Source organism: Equus caballus, chromosome 21 (assembly GCF_041296265.1).
Source record: "Equus caballus isolate H_3958 breed thoroughbred chromosome 21, TB-T2T, whole genome shotgun sequence".
Taxonomy (NCBI): domain Eukaryota; kingdom Metazoa; phylum Chordata; class Mammalia; order Perissodactyla; family Equidae; genus Equus; species Equus caballus.
The window spans coordinates 47,331,498-47,348,393 of record NC_091704.1 but is presented as its reverse complement, the minus strand read 5'-3'; the positions used below and the strand labels follow the sequence as shown (position 1 = coordinate 47,348,393).

Here is a 16,896-nt window from a genome sequence, read left to right as displayed (position 1 = left end):
AGACAGACATTCAATATATGTTTTAAGCTGTGTCCAGAAGAGTATGACTCCCTAGAGAAGTAGTTCTCGACCCTGCTCTGCATTACAAACTGCTCTTATCAGGGGCGCTAGTGACGTCCACATTGGTAAATCCAAGGACCAGTTCTGAGCCTTTTCCTTGCCCCTTCAAAGCATCTGACGCACACAGTTCATCCCTCCTTTATCCTTGAAATGCTTCCTTCCCTTGGCTCTCTGGACACCACACGCTCCAGGTGGTCCTCCTCACTTACCAGCCAGCATTCCTCCCCAGTTTTCTTGGCTGCTTTCTCTTCTCCCTGAACTCTTAATGCTGGAGGGCCCAGGATTCATTACTTGCACTTCCTGTTTTTTCTTTCTGCGATTACTATCTGTGATGTCAGTCATTCTCATGGCTTTAAATGGGATCCGTAAGCCAAGAATTTGCACCAATATATCTCCATCTTGTACCACTTGCATTTATAGTTACCTACTTGACATCTCCACTGAATGCCCAATGGTCATCTCAGATTTTAACATCTAAAACCAAGTTCCTGATTCCTGCCCCTGGCCTCTCCACGTGCTTTATCTCTGGTTAGTTCTTCAAAAGATGCTGACCATTGCTCATCCCCTCTCTCCTCAGTCAAGCTGCCCTCATCTCTCAATTGGACTACTTTAGGAATCACTCAGTTGCTCCCCTTTCCCCCCGTAGTCTATTCTCAACAGAGCAGCCAGAATGACTCTAGTAAAATGTAGATCAGATCATGTCACTGCTCTGGTCAAACCTTCCCAGTGGCTTCCTATCTCACTCAGAGTAAAAGCCAAACTCATTATATAGCCTACCAGGCCATTGCAGTCTCCCCCCTCCCCTTGCCCTTCCCTCCCAGACTTTATTTCTATTACTCTCTCTCCCAGCTCAAGCCACACTGCTATGCTTCTGCCTCAGGACCATTGCACCTGCTGTTCCCTCTGCCTGGAGTGTTCTTTCATGTAACTAAGTTATTCCCTCACTTCCTTCAGGTCTTGATTCAAACGTCACCTTTGCTGAAGTCTTCCGTGCCACCCTAGTCCAGCCTGAGACTTCATATCCCCCGTCTCAGCTTTGTTTTCTCCTTAGCACATTGTCAGTTTTTTAACATATCATGTATTTTACTGACTTAATTTGCTTTTCTGCCTCTTCTTCCCCACTATAATGTACAACCTGTGAGGGCATTCTTTTTGGAGGAGGGGCTCCGTTTGGTTCATTCTTGTATCTTCAACACTTAGAACAATGCTTGGCATACAGTAGGCACTCAGAAAATATTTGTTGAGAAAATGAATTAGACTCACTGGTATTTTTAATTTCAATGAGGATGCCCCAGGGATTGTGCTGTAATTGGTAGGAGGTACAGCACAAGCATTGGTATTTTCTGAACGCACCCCCGGTGGTTCTAATGTGGAGCCAGGTTGCAAACCACTACTTATTTTTCTCCTTCTTGGTATTTTACCTCTGTGGCATATGTTGTTTTTAGAAAATTCCTTAGTCTCAAAATTTAAATTGCAGTGGATGATCTTAATGAAATTTGTGTTGTGTACAATAGCATATTAGGATTTTCATCGGAGCATCTCATCTGAGGGAATGTAGTGGACATTCATCCCTGCGTGACCTTGGCTGAACTTTGACAGAAGGCGTGGACCCCATATTGCAGAGTCAAGTGTCTTCTTTGTTAATTTCCTAGTTGAGCATCAGGCGCTTCTCTTTCTATTTGAAAAGTGACAGGGGATTTGGATCCAGCTTCATTTCTTTTGTCTTCATGGGCTAGACACATTGATGCCACACCCCCACCCGGAATGTCCACCTACCCATTGCCTAAATTCTGTCCTTCCCTTAGGGCCCAGGCAAAGTCTCCTTCCCTTTAAAAAGTGTTTCCCCACCGTCTAGCTGGCAGCCTCTCCCAGAACATCTGGTGCACACACTGCCTGGCACTTCTCTTGGCAGCCAGAACATGCTGCTCTGGTGGGTGAGCCTTTTGGTGAATGTGTCTTCTTTGATTTATTCTCCTCCCAGACTAGACTGTAAACTCTCTGAAGGCACTTGGCTATACCATTCACCTCGTGGTGTCCCCAGCAGCAGGCAGTAAACAGATGTTGATGGAATGGTTAAAGTATTCTTGATTAATGTATTGGCAGCTTCTAAGGAGCCTTGCCTAGGGGCAGGAGCGTCACTCTCAGGGTAATTAGGGATTATGCCCTTCATCAGCACCCTGGCATGTTTTCCTTCTGGTTCATAGTTGATCTGTATCTTTCTAATTTTATAATTTTTTTTAAGCAACTGGATACATAGCTTGTAAGATTTAAAATCCCAAGATTTTAGTACCTTGTTTGAAAATTATTTACTCAGGAAACTGCAGGTACAATCACGTTTGGCTTTATTTTCAAAATCAGGTTCCGAGAGATAAAATTTAAACTGCCTTTGAGGGCTGCTGAGAGGAAGCTCCGAGACAGGGCAAAAGGGGACCTTATAGGGCCCCCTCTCTCTATTTGAAGTGGTGGCTTTTCCCTTATAGTCTCGTTATCAAGCTAACGTTCTTCATTTCAACAGCCTGGGAGATCAGGTAACGTGATACACTGCAGCAGAAGGAAGGTTTAGAAACTGAGTTCTTAACACCTTTGTGGCCTTTTGAATCCCTCGGCTTGGGGAAAAGTGATGTCATGGTGAGACAGGAAATGTTATAAAGCTGTAAAATGTCATAAACCAATTTCCATCTGGTCATAGGTGTGTGAGGCGCAGCAAAGAAAAGTGCATTGTGTTTTTATCCAATGGGGTACGGTGACTAGACCAGTACATCATGGGAAAGCTGTTGACATGGCATAGCTGGACTTTTCAGCAAGATATTTGGATGGTCCTTTATGATTTCTTTGTGGGCAAGATGGAGAAATGTGGACTGGACAGAAGCAGAACATGGTGATTTGTAGCTGACTGGCTAAGTACTGGAACAAAGGAGTTGGTGGATTGTTGTCCACCTAGAGAGAGGGTTCTATGAGTAAAAGTCAGACACAGTTCCACCATTGGATTTATCCTGCTCCTCTTCAACGTTTTCATCCACAACTTGAATAAATATGTGGATAAGGGGCTGGCCCAATGGCGTAGTGTTTAAGTTCACACGTTCCGCTTTGGCGGCTGGGCGTCCGCCGGCTCAGATCCTAGGCGAGGACATGTGCACCGCTTATCAAGCCATGCTGTGGCAGGCGTCCCACAAATAAAGTAGAGGAAGATGGGCACAGATGTTAGCTCAGGGCCAATCTTCCTCAGCAAAAAGAGGAGGATTGGCAGCGGATGTTAGCTCAGGGCTAATCTCCCTCAGCAAAAGGAGGAAAATTGGCGGCAGATGTTAGCTCGGGGCTAATCTTCCTCAAAAAAAAAAAAAAAGATGTGGATGACATATTTATCCCATTTGTTCATGACCCAGATCTGCGAAGCACAGTGACCTCGTTTCACATCAGAATCAGAATCGAAATAGACTTACAGGACAGGCCAAGTCTAGCAAGAGTCAGCCAAGGGGCTCAAGTGAAAGTCCTGCACTTAACGTCTGAAAAAACCAACGGCATTTGTTACAGGGTGGTCAGGGACCTGCTGTAGCAGCGGTCTTTGCGTAGAGGATCTAGGCAGTTCATTTGACTCTACGGCCAGTGTGCATCAACACTGTCATGTGACTATTGAATAAAGCTAAATCCCAGATGTGAGGGGCCCAGAAAGAGTGTAGACCCTCTGCACTAGTCCCACACACCTAAACTGTTGTGTGCTGCTCCAGGCAACACGTGGTGTGAAGTAACATATGCAGAGGCAAGGGTCCAAGATGGGGGATCCTGGGAGAGATTCGCCTTCCAAGTCCTTCCACTCCAGCCTGTATCCCTGTGGACCATCATTTTATCCGCTCCTTTGCCGTTACTCTAGACTCCCTTATCGCTTTTCCTTCTGCTGTCCCCAGCCTCCAAAATCCCTACCCCAAGTAAGTTCAACCACCTGCATTTTCTGCCCCTATGTTGTGGCTGCTAAGCGTTTCCATGGAAGAAAAACCCGCCCAGCTATTTGGATTGGTGCTCTCATGGAGTCATGGCCTCTAAACTCATCAGCCCTCTAGGCTGGCAGACAGGGGGACTGTCTCTTTACAGGATCCCAGTCACCTTCCTCTGCCATTGCCACCACCATGTCTGTTCTAACTCTCCCCCTCCCCCTCCCCCCTCACCGCTTCTCCCTCCCTCCAGGCTAGGGACCTTCATGTTTCCTTCACAGAGGGAACCAGCGGAAGCTCCCTCAGTCTTGCTCCCTCACTTCCATACTACCTAGTTCCACATCCAGCCTGCACTGTCTCCTTCCTGCCTCTGAGAAAATTTCCCTCCTTTTGTCAGCCATTTCCCCCTGGCTCTGGAGACTGTCTCTTCTTGCTTCTTTCACGGTCATACTTGATCGGTATAGTCTTTCTATCTTTAACCTCGCCTTGTGTCTCCATCTTGTGAAAGTCATCCTGTTTAATTAAAATTCCTTTGCCTTTATCTCCTTAACAACCAAATTACCTGAAAACTTCGTCTTATTGGCTGTTTTCACTTCTTTAATCTCTCATTAATTCCTCAATGGGCTGTGCGATCTGATTTCCATTTTCAGCGTTCCATTGAAATTTCCTTGCCATAATCACCAATGGGCCTCTACATCTAAAGCCAGTGGGAACTTTTCAATACTTAATTCAGTTGGCACTGCTGACCGGTTCCTCCTTTACAAAATACTGTTCTCTGGCTTCTCTGATGCCACGTCTCTCCTGGTTTTCTTCTTATCACTTTAGCTAATACTTTGTCTTAATTCTTCTCTCTGAGCATCCCTCCATGGAGCGCTTTAATGATTTTTGCAACAACTTTCATCCCATTTTACCTTTTTTGATTGGGTTTTATACTTTGCCTCTTAAACATTGATGTTCTCATTTCCCCCCTGGGAATTTCAGCCGTATTTTCAACCTCAGCCACCACCTATATACTGACCACTCCAAAATCTGTACTTTTAGCCCCAACCCTCCTCCTGAACTCCAGACTCACATGTCCAGTGTCTACCCTACCATCCCCATCTGGGTGACCCTCAGCTGCTCCAAAGCAACACATCCCAAACTGAGCTCATCGCCTTCCCCGTGTGAACCTGCTCCTTCTCCTCTGTTCCCTGTGTTGGTCAGTGGCACCCCCCTCAACCTGCCCCTCAGACAAGAGATCAGGCCTCGTCCCTCACTTCTCCGTGGTTCTGTATGCTTGCACATGGGAGGTTTGCAACTACAGTCCATTGGATGGCCAAATTGATAAAGTATTTCAATGGCTTTCTTGTGCAGGCCTGCTAAGACTTATGCTCATTTCTGGTTCAGAAGTCAGAATAAAAGCCAAAGCTTTGAAATTAAGGGAAAGAGACATAGCTCCATGCTGGGGAAATTTTTCTAAACATTATAGCCTCAGAGTGGCGTGGACCGCCTTGAGAGGTAGTCAGTGTCGCTTCACTGGAGGCGTCAAGCGGAGCCTGCAGGACTGGTGTTACGAGATTGGGCTGGGTGACTCCTAATGCCTCTACGAATTCTGAGACTTAATTCAGCAGCTAATAAGTCCCTCCTGTATACCTTGTCACCTCATTTATACTTCCTAATAGATTATTAGCTCCGTTTTATGGATCAGGAGCTGGAAACTCAGAGGGTCAAGTAATTTTCCTAAGTAATTATTCAGCTGCGTAGTCGGTGTTAGGGCCAGGCCTCCAAAGCAGACCTGGTGTCCCCAAACCCACTGTTTCTGTGGAGCCACTGGAAACAGACTTCAGTTTAATAGAGTGTGGTCAGCTGTCTACCCTCACTGGCACAGGCAGACCTTTGAGGATGATAGAAATGAGCACTTCTTTGATTCGGAGCTTAAATAAATTCGGCGCCTAAGTTCTTCTTAAGTATGCCCCCATATTTATTGGCGTATTATCTTCCCCTCCGTTTCTCCAGATACTTTATTATTATAACAAGCAATCCTAATAACCAAATGCAATTTTCTCTGTAGGCCACCACTTCCGTGTCCCAGAGGCTTAGAAGGGAACTAAAGACAAAGAGTCAAGTCTTCCATTTGCTTTTAATTAAATGCAGGTCCCAGCGTCAGAGGTTCCGAGTTGCTGCTAAATAGCGGCCTGCTGTGTGATGGATGCTGAAGCGGGGAATCCTGGGTTTTCTTTTACAAACTGGAAAGAAAGGGACATGCCACATATTGGGGGAAGGGGGGGATTGGCTTGAGATGTAGAAAGAATATATAAGTAGATGTTTACCTCATTTTCATTTTTGCCTCCAAGACATTGTCCTGGAAGGAACCAGAGGCGTGATTAAAATAGCAGATAAGCATCAAAATGGAGACAGCCAGACTAGGACAGCACCTGGGCGGGAGAAAGGGGTCGGAGCGGACGGTTGAATCCAGGATCTGAAATCCAAGCTGTAGAGACTGGACATGCAGATAAGCTGTGAGGGGCTGTTTTTCTAGCCCTCTTTAGCTGGCGTTCCCAGAACTCCAAGGAGCGTTTATCCTCTTACCCACTCAAAGGTATATGGTTACTTCCCCTTCTTTCACCTGATCCTAGCTTTATTGTTTGACGACTCCGAGAGTGTTCTCAGTCCCTGGGCTTGAGGGTTAGGCAAGACTTGAGGAATTAGAATCTGGCAATTATTCCTGAGCCCAAAGACGGATGGAATAACCAGCCCCTCTACAGTCCTTTTCCCAGAGTGGCAAAAATGTAAAGGTCGTCATTGCAAAAGCTGCCGCGCAGGAATGGGACGGATAGTGGTGATGGGGGTGAAAGAGGAAGAGAGCAGCAGGCAGCTCTTGGTTCCGGTCCCGGTACTGCCACTGTCTAGCTTTAGGAGCTAATGTCTTCAGGTCCCAGTTTCTTCACACTTAGAACGAAGCAGTTGTGTTTAATAATTCTTCAAGTCTCTTTTACCTCTAGACGAACAAAATGTCCTGAACACAGTCATAATCCACACATTGCCTGTTACTTGAGAATGGATCATCCCATTTCTGCCTCTCACTACCACAGACCCACTCATGTCTGCAGTGCTTTGGACCTCACGTTCTGTCCTAAATGAATCAACTCCTCTAAATTAAGCTGTTTCTCTTAGGAATACCCTGTTTCTCTGAGGAATAAGTTTCATGAATATGAAAAGACTTGCAAGGCATGAAAAATTCAGTTTCCCTTCCCCTGACAGTTATTTCTTTCGTGGATTGTTAGAGATTATCTATTTTAATCTCGTATTTTATAAATGAACAAATCTAGGCCCAGAGAGGTGAGGCAACTTTCTAAGTGTCACAGAGCAGACTCTTTTGTAGGACTTTTTCCCACTGCCCAAAATGACAAGAGGCAGGTACTGGGCAATCAATGCTTAAAAGAAAATTATGGTTTAACTTACAAGAGAGTTATTTTTAAACAGGAGGTTGTTTCACCTTGGAACTTTTTTCTTAAGGAAAAAAACTAATAAACAAGGGCACTAGATTTGTCCTTTTAAGCCAAATTAAAAAGTGTGCCTTCTCCGTGCTGTTGAAATTGGCAGGCCGACATCTTGCGGACAGACTGTTCTGGTCGACTCGGTTAGTTGTTATCCCAAACGCAAATCTGACTCATGGGTGAGATCATGAGAAATCTGGACTATTTTTCTTGATGACTTTTTCTTTCCTGTTCCCATTTTCTTCTGCGGTATTTGGCTCTGTCTGATGCCCATGCTGGGGAACGGAATCTTGAAAGGGTTGTTCCTAGGATGGTCTCTGCTGTCATGTGAATCACAAGCCAGCCAGGACAGATCTGGTCATCAACTCTATGTGGCTTTGGTGTGGAAACTTAGGGGTCTGTGTGCAGGTATTTGTGTGTGTGTGTGTGTGTGTGTGTGTGTGGTGTGTGTGTGCTGGCCTTAGGGCAGAATAAGAAGATTTCTGTTTACTGAGGTTTCAGGTATTTTGGGAAAGCCCTCCTTCTGATCAGATTGACTATTTTCATTCAACAAATGTTTATTTAATATCCACCTTTCAACAGATGCTGGTGATATAATGGGAACTCCTACCATCCAGAGGAGGTTACCTGTAATTAAATAAGTAAATATTACCTAGTCTCTGGACTGGGATAATGTTAGCTGCTGTGACAGTTAAACCCCCAAGTTTTAGTGGCTTAACATAACACCAATTATTTCTCTGTCATATAGTAGCCTAGTGCAAGAGTTGCTAGTCAGCAGGTAGCTCTCTTCCACGTGGTGATTCAGGCCTCCAGGCTCTTTCCATCTTGTGTCCCCAGTTTCCTAGGGCTGCAGTGTACTCTGCCTCCAACTGGTGGAAGCAGAAAGGAGAAGGCACCTTTACTTCTGAAATGCCTCGGTTTGAAAGTGGCACATTTCATTGGTAAGAACTAACTACATAGCCCCACTTGGATGCAGAGGGGATGGGAACCATAGCCCACGATGAGTCTACACTGTGTGAGGGGACTATATGGAATTTCAGTGTTTGGCTGGCGGTCCTGGCTGTTGTTTGACAAGTACTTTATGCAGGATAGGGAGCTCCAGGACACCACACAGGCATGGAATAGAAGGACCTACCCTGGAATTGGGTGGGGGTTCATCACTTGTTATTCATTCCTTCCTCTTTCTTCCTCCTGAGCGTGGTTTCAGTTTTCCAGCATGCCGCTCTCTGTCTCTCACACCACTGCGCATACTCTTTCCTCTCTCTAGAACTTTCCTCCCACCTCACCTTGCACTTCCCCTGGCTAACTCAATATTCCATAGGGGACAAATTTGCAAGGCATTTCCCCCAAGAAGCCTTTCTTGGACTTATAAATCCAGTTTGTATGCATGCACTCTGGCCTTGTATGAAGGCAGAGCAAGGAGATTTTTATTGATTGGCATTCGATTGCCCACAGGAAGGCACTCCTGCTAATCCAATGGGAGTTTTACATGGCGGACACTTCAGGGGTCAAGGAGCATTTAGGGAGAAGAGGGAGGTCGGGAGGTGTAAGATGATGAGGCAGTGAGGCACGGACCCCTGCAGCCTTCCAAGAGCTGGGAGGTAAGAGCTCCAGCCCTTTGGAGGTGGAGAGGCAGCATGGGGCTTCCAGCCCACTTCAGTTCAGGAAACGACACTTCTAACAGTGGGTCTCAGGACTTGTTTCTCAGAGTTCGTTTCTAGAGAATAAACGAGAAAAATTTCCAACTGCTGGTTAACGAGTGGGGCACCCAAATCAAGGCAGAGACTCTCTTTGGGGAAGCATCTTCTTTGACCAAGAGGAGAAGGAGATGGTTATCTAGCCAGCCTCAGTCTCCAAGTGGAGGCCGGAGGGCGTGTGGAACTTCCAGGGTCGAAGCAATGATGGAATGCATCTTCCTGTTCCAGCAGGCCCAGGAGCTTGTTAAGGAACATGGGGTTTTAATTTGGGGATATAAGAAATGAGCATGTTTCTCCTGCAGCCGAACTTATCTCCTTGTTCAGAAAATATTTTCATACTAATTATTTTTAATGATCTCAAGGAAAAGTGCCTTTCGCGATTATCTTGACAAGTTCATACACGCAAGGGGCCTGCTGATCCTGCATTTATGAGGCGACGGCTGCTTTTACTGTTTAGGTTACCATTAGCGTGACCTAAAAATAGACCGGTGAGCTGGGTGCTCAGAAAAAAAACTGGGCAGGATGTTTGAGGAAGGGGACCATGCTAAGCCCACTGGCTGTCCACAGAATGCCGTCCGTTTCTCTGTTCCTCCCCACTCTAGTCTGAAGGCTTGATTTCCCGGGGGCGGAAGCCCAGGGCTGGACCAGTGTATTATGGGAGAATAATCGTAGATAGAGATGCTGAAGGTGAAGAATCCAAGGTAGGGGGTGAATCTTTGAGATCAGATTGAGCAGTACTTGACCAGCCATTCATGAACCTTCAGACGCTCAACCTCCCAAGGGATCCTCCTGTTTCTTAAGATTTCTCAGCCCAAGTGCAGACATTCATTCATTTTATTCGTTCATTCATTCATTCACTTATAGAACACCTAGTATTCACTCTTCTGGGCACTGGGGATGCAGGGGTGAGCAAGGCATTCAACACTCCAGCCCCACGTAACACTCACATTCTAGAAGGGGGAGTGGGGACAAATAGGAAACAAGTAAACTAATGAATATGTAACATAACTTCACGAACCAAATGCTTCTTGGAGAAAAATAAAGCCACTTAAGGGGCCACATAGTGATGGAGGGGCTTGGTTAGATCATGTGGGCAGGGAAGGCTGCCTGACAAATTGACATTTGAGCTGAGACCTGAGAAATGGGGAATCACCCAGGCACTGGTCTGAGGGAAGGGGGATCCGTGGAGAAGGAACAGCAAGGGCAGGGATGCTGAGGGAGGAAAACCGGCAGGGCCAGTGGCAATGGGGTGGAGCATGTATGTAGTGGGAGTGCAACAGGGAAAGGCCATAATGGGTCACTAGGAGGCTGTGGCAGTGATGCTACTGTGGAAAAGTTTGACCCCTGCTCAGGAAAGGAAGGGAAGTCTACAGAGAGAGCAGAATTCTCTAATGAATTGACTTTTTTTTCATTTTTCGTACACTCTAATATATGCAGATGTGTAGGTCTGGTTTCCAGTCTTTATAGGAATTTGCCTTTTGGCGAAAAGGAAGGAACTGATGAGTGCAGACAACCTAGTTTGGAGAAGGTCATTTGCTGGAATATAAAACAGCTCCTTTCTGTTCCCTGGAACCCTGGCTGCCGGGGAGGCGCTCTGTCATGTGGGAGAGTGCTGCCTTTGAGCAGAGGACTTTGGGTGAAATTGGCCCATTTTAGAGCAATTTTGACCGTTGCCTGGAAAACGCCTCAGTTCTGTCTAGTTAACAGCAGCTCTGTTGCTAATAAATCCTTTGAAATCTGCTGCTGCCGTAGGGTTTCTGTGACACATTTGCATGTCAACATCATTTGGCCTTTGGAGTTTAGGTCTTGTGCTGTTTCCAATGTCATAAACAGATAGTAATAACCCGGGACGGGATTATGTTCTGGGGTTGCAAACAGCTGAGGTTTAAAAACATCAATCTTATTTGCAGGCAAATATGGCTAATGATAGACTAAGGAAAACAAAATAATTTGAAATCTGCAAAGAGTACTTGGTTATTTGCAAAGGGCCTGCTTTTTAATGAAACGCAGGAGAGAATGAAGGATAAGAGGAAAAGTAGAAATAGCATCCCAGGAGTGTCTTGCTGTTGCGTTCTTTTTTTAATACAAATTAAAGCAAGGGAACCAAGGCTAGGGAGCAGTGTTGGCTCCCCGCCCACCTTGTGGAGCTGGGGCTGGACCGCAGGGCCTGTGCAGGTCTGTGGTCACTGAGGGAAGCAAACCTCTACCATGAGGGTTCTCCCCCAGGGCCAATTTTGCCCCAGTGGACCTTTGGCAATGTCTGGAGATATTTTGGGTTGTCACTGGGGGTGCTGGAGGCATCTAGTGGATAGGGGCCAGGGATGCTTCTAAACATCTGACAACGCACAGGACAGCCCCCATGACAGAGGATTGTCCCATTACACATGTCAGGAGCACTGACACTGAGTTCTCCTGCCCCCCACAGCTGCTGTCCTGTTCCATCTAACCTCCAGTTGCAGAGTGGTCCCTGCCTCCCTCTCCTGGGAGTTGTTTCATCTCCAAGTGCAGGCCTGGAAGGAGCCTTAGAAATGATTCATCCTACTCTAGGTTTTACAGGTAGGACCTGTAGGACATCAGACAGATGGAGTGACTTTCCCAAGTTCACACCGCTTTTTAGTAACAGAGGTAGGATTCATGAGCAGGAAAAATTTTTAGGAGCTTTTGCCAAAAGGCGTGTTTGCAGGCTTTCTACATTCTACTCTGGGATTATCACTTCATTCATTCATACAGTAAGTATTTGCTGAGTGTCTGTCTTATTTCTGGAACTTTGCTACCATCGCTGACCTGAAGAAGCATGAAGATGGCCTGAAATGGTCACTATGATAACAATGCTTATAATAATAATTTTGAGAACATTTATTGAGGGTTTACACTGGGCCAGGACTAAATCCTTTCATAAACCCTTTATCTCATTAAATTTTCCCTACAAGCCGGTACGATTATTATTCCCCTTTCACAGGTGACAAAACTGAGGCTAGGGGGCTTAGCAAGTATGGGGGCTAGGGAATTGAGGCTAGTTCTGCCAGATTCCAGAGCTACAACTCCTAACCACTGAGGTCTCCTCTTTTCCTACGTAATGATGAGAAGTTAAATTGTTACTATAGTTATGAGACTGTTGTTTTTAGAGTTTTGACCAGAACTCAAGGAGAAGAAATGTAGATGCATTCTTCTGGATTATATTACCCAGGCCATCCATGGAGCTTTTGCTAATTTTTTGGTTGCTGTTGTTTTTGGGTTTTCCAGGCATACCAGGACTTTGGTTTGTCTCCATAAATACTTATTTTTGAGAGCATTTACTGTGTTAGGGAGGTAGCTAACTACCAGGGATTGGGCAGTGAGCAAAATGCTTGTTTTCCTTTGGGGTCCCCCCAGAGCAGACCCTGAGACAGGATTTGGGGACAGGAAGTTCATTTGGGTGCAGAAATTACGGTCAGGAATGGGGAGGCCAGAGAGGAAGGGAGAAAGGCCGGTAAAGTGTGTGTTAATGAGGGTATTGCCGTGACACCAGGGGCTCAGGCCCTCTGTGAGTCTCTAAGAGACTGTGCAGAACACGTCTCAGAATTGCCCCACCAAGATGAGTGGACGCTGGGTCATTTATCCATCAATTCTCCCTCTTATTCCTTCATTGGGTGTAGGTTGCTTCTGGGGGCCTGAACTCCCTGGCACTTCCCTCAGGGAGAGAGACAGAAGAACCCTAGAGCCAGTTTGGGAACTGTGTAGGTGATCTCCAGGGAGCATGGGCCAGGGGCTGTGACCACAACATCTGCTACAGTATGATTCTTGTCCTCAAGAAACTCGCCCTGCTACGGGCAGGGGAATTAGCAGAATTCACTGTACAGTAGGACACTGGGAAGATGAGCACAACGATGAAAACAGCAAAAGAGAGATACTGACTCTATCAGGGGAGATCAAGGAAGGCTTTCCAGAGGAGGTGACTTTGAAGGGCTGAGAACATATTAAATATAGTTCTCTATCACCAACATCTTCCTTATTCTCATCACAAGGACATAATACTGTAACGCTGTGTTGAGTGTTTTCTGAGAGCTTTGAATTCTCCTTTTCCTGCATGCTCTCATGCCAGAATACTCTTGTGGTCAGCATCAGGACTTTACCTGGCATGCTGTGCTCACAACAGCAGCCAGAACTTTGAAGTCATTGTCCTTGAAGTTGTGTAGCAAAGAGGCTGGTGCCAGCCCCACTGCCCGCCACATCCACGAGAGCCGGCCCTTCTTCAAATCCAGATCGCAGCTGTTGCTGGTGTGAAATCTTGGACAAGTGGCCAACCTGGCTGAGCTTATGTTTCCTGACAGCCATCATGAGGGCAGGGACCCATGGCCTACAATAATGCTTCTCAATGCAAAATTCGAGAAGCAAGAAGCATGCATGCAGTTCATGTGGAGAGCTTGTTAATACACAGATTCCGGGGCCCCACACCCGGAGGTTCTGATTCTGTAGTTGTGGAGTCAGGTCAGAGATTTGCATTTAACAGCCTACTCTTTGGCTGGTGCTGCTGGTCTGCGGTCCACACTTGGAGTATCGAGGTTCTAGAACCTCTCCTGAAACTCTCTCCTGGACGTTTTCACCTAGATTAGCATTTCTCAGTGTTAGCACTATTGATATTAGGGACCGCGTAATTCTTTGTTTTAGGGGGCTGTCCTGTGCATTATAGGATGTGTGGCAGCATCCCTGGTCTCCACCCACGAGATGCCAGTAGCACCTCCCTGTCGTGACAACCAAATATGTGTTCAAACGTGGCCAAGTGACCTCAGGGAGGCAAAATCACCCAAGCTTGAGAACCACTGAGCTAGACGTTCTAGGACACTGCTTCTCAGATTTAATGGGCATACCATCACCTGGGGATCTTGTTAAAATCCAGATTCTAGTTTAGTCGATCTGGGGAGGAGCCTGAGAGTCTTTATTGGTTGAGCTACTGGGTGACATTGATGCTGCTGGTTAGGGGACCACGCTTTGAGTAGCAGCCATCCACACTCAGTGAGTGGGAGAGCTTTGGCTGGACCCAGAGGCTCGAAGCGGCCTGTGCAAAGGCTGGTAACTTGAGCTGGTCGGGTCCCCCCAGTTCCTTCTTATTCCCCCAAGTTGATTAAAGCTGTGGTTGCTCCCTTCCCCGCTCCCACCAAGCCCTCCCCCGGCCCCGGCCTCCCCTGCTGTTTGTCCAGGGAGCCGTTAGCCTCCTCATGAGTGACAGCAGATCTAAGTTTGCTTTTGCTGTCTACAAGGATCTCATTAAGGCCCTCTCAGTACCCAAGGAGCCCACTTGCACTTTGGAGTCTTTTATTTTTTTAATTTGTTTTAAAAGGGGTAAATAGGAGGAGAGAGCCTGCCTCATGGAAGCTAAGAGGCTTAGGTGTGCCAACGTGACATTCTAGAAGGTTCAGAGGAGGTAGTCTCTTGGGGCTGGGGTTTAGGAGATGGTTCTCAGAGCCAAAGAAGCAGCTGCAATCCTAGAGCAGGGAAGGCCTAAGGCAGATGCGGCTGGGAGGGTGGGGGGTAGCCGCCCCCTTGACGTACCACTGAACCCAGGAAATATTCTGGTAATGAACTCCTTGTAGACTTTTAGAAATGCTGTCGCCTTGCCCATTGTTATTTTTAGCCATTGTCTGTTTCCTGTGGTACCAACAGTAAAAATTCTTAGGAGACCATTTCTCCCCACTGCGTGTATCCGAGTTTCTGTGGGAGAATGCATTCCGAGCTCTAAAATGCAGACAGCTACGCTGGGGACTCCCTCTGGCTGGGCTTGGGATGTTATGTCACATGAGCCCTCCCCAGAACAACAGGATGTGACCCCTGGAGTTCCAGCAGGAAGATTGTGTGCATAAGGTGTGTTGTGGGAGGATTTGTGTGGGATAGAGAGGAGGGAGATTAGTCAGTGCTATGGACTGAATGTTTGTGTCGTGTGTGTGTGTGTGTGTGTGTGTGTGTGTGTGTGTCCACCCAACCCCTATTGTGATGCTACTTGAGATAAGGCCTTTGGGAGGCAGTTAGGTCACGAGAATGGAGCTCTCAGAGATGAGAGCCCTTCAGAGACATGAGAGAGCTTACTCTCTCCCTTTCCCCCTCTCTGTTATGGGAGAGGAAGAGAATCCTCCCCAGGAACTGAATGGGCCCAAACCTTAACCTTGTACTTCCCAGCCTCCAGAACTGTGAGGAATAAATTTCTGTGGTTTAAGCGCCCAGACTCTGGTATTCCATTCTAGCAGCCCAAGCTGACTTAGACCAACAGGCTTCCAAATGCCGTCTGTGGAATGACAGGTGCTGCTCAGTGCTGGAGTTTCTATCAGTCTGGTAAGAGATGAGGAAGATAAGATCGATACGGTGAGTTTTTCTTAAAGCTAAATTTCTTCATTTAAAAAACAGCTTTATAGGGCCAGCCCGGCGGCATAGTGGTTAAGTTCACGTGCTCCACTTTGGCAGCCCGGGGTTTGCAGGTTCGGATCCTGGGCGGCTCAGACCTAGCACCACCACTCGTGAAGCCATGCTGTGGCAGCATCCCACATAAAGTAGAGGAAGATGGGCACAGATGTTAGCTCAGCAACAATCTTCCTCAAGCAAAAAGAGGAAGATTGGCAACAGATGTTAGTTCAGGGCCAATCTTCCTCACAAAAAACAAAAAACAGAGCTTTATGCTGCACATACGGCCTTCCTACTTTGGAAGAGGTTAAACTGTCTTGTCCTTAATTAATTTGTGGTATTTCTCAATGATATTTTTTGATTTAGTATCCGTATTGGCAAAAAAACAGTTTAGTTCCAAAAATAATTTGTAAAGTTTTTATTGGTCTGTGAAATCCAGATGTCTAGAAACCACTGGGTTGGGCAATTATAAAAGTGAAGGCGAGAGATGATAGCAGTCTGGACTAGGGTGGTGGCCATGGGAGGGAGGGGGAATGGAAGAAAGATGAGTCAGAACTTTGTGGCTGACTGGATGCCTCTGAATTGGGGCAACTTAGAGAGTGCTGTTGGAACCTTGTAGAGAAATGCTGGAGTTGGAGAGGAAAGGAGTCTGGGGACAGATGAAACATTTGGGAGTGATCATCATAAAATATTAATGGCTGTACTGTGAGTTTCATTTCCATTATTTCATTTAATCAATGCAACAGCCCTTTGAGGTTGTTGCTATTGTTGCCTCAATATGACAAATGAGGGCAGAGAGAGGTCAAGTAACACTGTCTTCGGTCGGAGCTGAGAGACGTGGAGGCTTCAGAACTTGGGACTCTGGGAGCCTACAGCCCAAGAAGGGACCATCATCTGTGTGAGACCTGCCATCTATGTGAGACCCCATATCTATGTGAGACCCCCCTATCTATATGAGACCTGCCATCTATGTGAGACCCCCCAATCTATGTGAGACTCCCACATCTATATGAGACCTGCCATCTAGTTGAGACCCTCCATCTATGCGAGACCCCCCAATCTATGTGAGACCTGCCATCTATGTGAGAACCCCCATCTGTGTGAGACTCCCATCTATGTGAGACCCCCACATCTATGCGAGACCTACCATCTAGTTGAGACCCTCCGATTATGTTAAAAATTATCAAATTGTATGCAAGACCCCCCAATCTATGTAAGAACTGCTATCTATGTGAGACCCACCATCTAGCTGAGACTCTCCATCTATGCGAGACCCCCCCAATCTCTGTGAGACCCCCATCTATGTGATACCCTCCATCTATGTGAGACCCGCCATCTGTGTGAGACGGGATGTCTAGTTGAGACCCT

The 16,896-nt window shown here is 46.6% G+C and overlaps 1 protein-coding gene across 13 annotated transcripts in view; it reads left to right on the top strand.

Moving 5' to 3' along the window:
- Positions 1 to 16,896, top strand: part of PDZD2 (PDZ domain containing 2) — a 346,617-nt gene that overhangs the window by 15,365 nt on the left and 314,356 nt on the right. The gene's annotated exons all lie outside the window — the stretch shown is intronic.